The following is a 3,258-nucleotide window of genomic DNA, read 5'->3' on the forward strand; positions in this document are numbered from 1 at the left end:
CTCCCCTTTTTGGCCCTGGAGACCTCTGTCGCCTTTCGCGCCTTTGTTCCCGTTCTTCCCATCGAGGCCTGCCGTGCCCTGTCATGAGAGGAGTTGTATTAATTTCTCAGCTGCCACAGGCTGGGAGGCTTCTGAGAAAGTCAGCAAAAATGAAAGCAAAATGAAAGGCTGGGGACAGCCCTGTCCTCCTCCAAAACAGAGCCAGAAGCAGAACATTTGGGCGAATATTGGGTATGAGGATACCCTGTTCCCGCGTTCTCCAGGAGGGATGTTCTCACAGTTCCCCCAACCCATCTGCTCCCACTCACATGGGCCAAACCTGAAGCTGAAGCAGGGAAACGACTCCAAGGGGACCCCCCACCTCTTTGATGGAGGCTTTTGACACCTCTGGCTCCACAGTGCTTGAAAGCAGCCGTGAAGGACACCCTCAGAGAGGCTTCACCACCTCAGGTCTAGGCTTGGTGCATATGAGTGGGATCAGAGGGTATGTTCAAAAGTCTTCCTCCCTAAAGACAGTGTAGAGCTGCCCTTTTCATACTATGACCATGAATGAACTTGGCACCATTTCCCTACCCCGCCTATTGACACCTGCAAGTGTTTAAACATCCTGCCTGTGGAGTAAGTTGTGTTCTCTCCATTTTACAGGTGATAAAACCGAGGTACACAGTGATGGCCCTGCAACATTGTGCTTGGAGATGGATTTGAATGGAAGCGTGGGACTTGGTGAAACGATCCAGGTCAACTGGATGCGTCAGGTGCACACACCAAAGATGGATTTTCTCACATCCATGAGCTGTCGGATTTGGCCTGAAACCCGTTGTGGCTCCTTCTGCCAATGAAAGCAGCATTTCCTTTCTAGGTACAATCTTGTCATTACCACAAATGGGGATTTTTAAGACATTCGTAGATCACTAGAGTTTAAGGACCTGAACAGCATGGAGCAGATGGCCTTACCCAATGAACGCCCACTGTCTCTGTCTCTCCTCACCGCTTATGTCCTCAGAAGTGGGTAGTGACTTCTATCCCATGCACTCTACTTTCCCAGGCACCTTTATGGTACTTGATTTCATTCACCAAAATTCTTGGAAAAAATCAAAATATAGTCTTCTAGGAAAAAAAAAGTTCGGGAAGAATGCCTGGCATTCAAAAGCCTGTCTAAATCTACCCCAACCATGTGGCTGGTCCAATGAACGCCACAAAAATCCTTGTCCTGCACTTCTCACTCTAATTTGCTTAGGGCCTGAATAGAGAGTCAAGAGAGACTTGGGTTTTATTCCCTACCCTGCCCCAGGGCTGCCCCAGACCTTGGAAGAGCCGTCTCGCTTCTCAGTTTTGCTACCTGTATAATGGAGATAATATTTTATCACTAACATCATTGGTGGGATGTTTTCTTCCAGCCCCTTTCTTTGTAGTAACAGTTACTCTTCCTAGAGCCACATGTGTCCTCAGAGCACCTCATGAACACATTGAGTGCTCACAGCACAGCTCAGCGGTACACAGAGCTCGTGAGTGGCACTGGGTGCTTTGAATCAACTTGCAGCTGGGCATTGAAAAGAAATGTATGTGTTTTAAAAAGCGGGGAAAAATATCAGCTACCAGATTTTTACTCAGGGAGACCCTAAAACAGCCATATCTCTCTCCCTGAAGAAAGAGCATCTGATAGGATCCCAGTATCAGATGAATGCGCTGTTTTTTCAAAATGCCTCAGCAAGCCTGCATCATTTCCGATGTACCGAAAGCAACCACAGGAAAGGACCTCATATGGTTAGGGGCTTACAGGACAAGTCCTATGAGGAGAGACTGAGGAACCTGGACCTCTTCACCCTCCACTAGAGAAGACTGAGAGGTGATCTTGTGACCACCTACAAATTCATTAGGGGGGCAGCAAGGGAGCGGAGATGCTCTGTTCACCAGGGCGCCTCTTGGGGTAACAAGGAACAACGGTCACAAACTGACAGCGAGCAGATTTAGGCTAGATATCAGGAAAAACTTTGTCACGGTGAGGATAGCCAAAACTTGGACTGGGCTCCCAAGGGAGGTGGTGCTCTCCCCTGCCTTGGGGGTCTTTAAAAGAAGGCTGGACAGGCATCTAGCTGGGGTCATCTGACCCCAGCGCTCTCTCCTGCCCCAGCAGGGGGTTGGACTCAATGATCTGTTGAGGTCCCTTCCGATCCGAGCATCTATGAATCTATGAAACCTCCCAGGTCAACAGACACTTGACTGATGGAGCCCTCCTCTATGGGCATAGCTCTGTCCAGATGTGGGGCTTCCTCACCTCCCCCAGCTGGGGTGGGGGTGCAATCTTTTCAGCCCCACCCCCGGCTGAGCTCTCCATGTCAGTAAAACGTGATTAGGTAGACTCAGCTTAAGTTCCTTCTCTGAATTTTCACTTCAAGCCTCTTCAGGCAAACAAAGGCAGGGCAATAAAAGCTACTAAGAGAGCCATTTAAAAGCAATTACCAATTGAATGCTGGAAATAGCTGCCGTTAAGTATAAAGCTCAGTGGACACCGTCATTAAAATATTGCTAGAACAAGTTTCATGTCTCTGTAAAGAAAAGAGGGAGCATGATAGCATGATAATGCGGAGGGTTAGTCATGAATCCTGCGGCTGGCTGTGATGCAAAGGGCTGTTTGAACAGGCAAGGAGTGCTCATTACACCGAGAACACCCTGCAAAGCTTAGGAACTGCCAAGTTTGGGAAGAGCCCCTTTTGCCACCAGGTCATGACTTCCGCTATAGCCGCACGTCGGTCTTTCATTCGGTCGTGGTGAGGATGCGTGAAATATTCAATAAGGAACCGATGCTTCTACCAGCGTACATAAGAATGGGTTTTCTGAGATGGGGACTGGCATGTGCTCTGCCCCTGCTACCCTTTTTATATGGCTCGTTGGTCTAGGGGTATGATTCTCGCTTTGGGTGCAAGAGGTCCCGGGTTCAAATCCCGGACGAGCCCTTTATGGCTGGTAGAGGCAAAAGGTGTGCTGCGAACCTATGTGAGGCTCAGGGCTGGTCCCCATGGCCTATTGCTGGCAGGTGTCCTGGGTGCCTTCCTTCTTCTATCTATGACCAGGTGACGCATCACCTGGACAAAGAAGAGGTTGTCACATATTTAGATTTCAAAACAGCCTTTGATTTGGTCTCCCATGATGTCCTCATGGTAATACCAGGGACCTCGACAACTTTATGGTCTGATGGCTGAGAGTGATAGTGGATGGCACCGAGTCAACATGGCGCGTGGTGACCAGTGGCATCCCCCA

General features: G+C 49.3%; 1 non-coding gene across 1 annotated transcript; it reads left to right on the top strand.

Annotated features, from left to right (window-relative positions):
• Nucleotides 1–2,882: 2,882 nt before the first annotated feature.
• TRNAP-UGG lies at nt 2,883–2,954 on the top strand. Its single transcript has one exon. It is a non-coding gene; the product is annotated as a tRNA-Pro (tRNA).
• Nucleotides 2,955–3,258: the final 304 nt, after the last annotated feature.

This window comes from Alligator sinensis, unplaced genomic scaffold (assembly GCF_000455745.1).
Source record: "Alligator sinensis unplaced genomic scaffold, ASM45574v1 scaffold1056_1, whole genome shotgun sequence".
In the NCBI taxonomy this organism is placed as follows: Eukaryota; Metazoa; Chordata; order Crocodylia; family Alligatoridae; genus Alligator; species Alligator sinensis.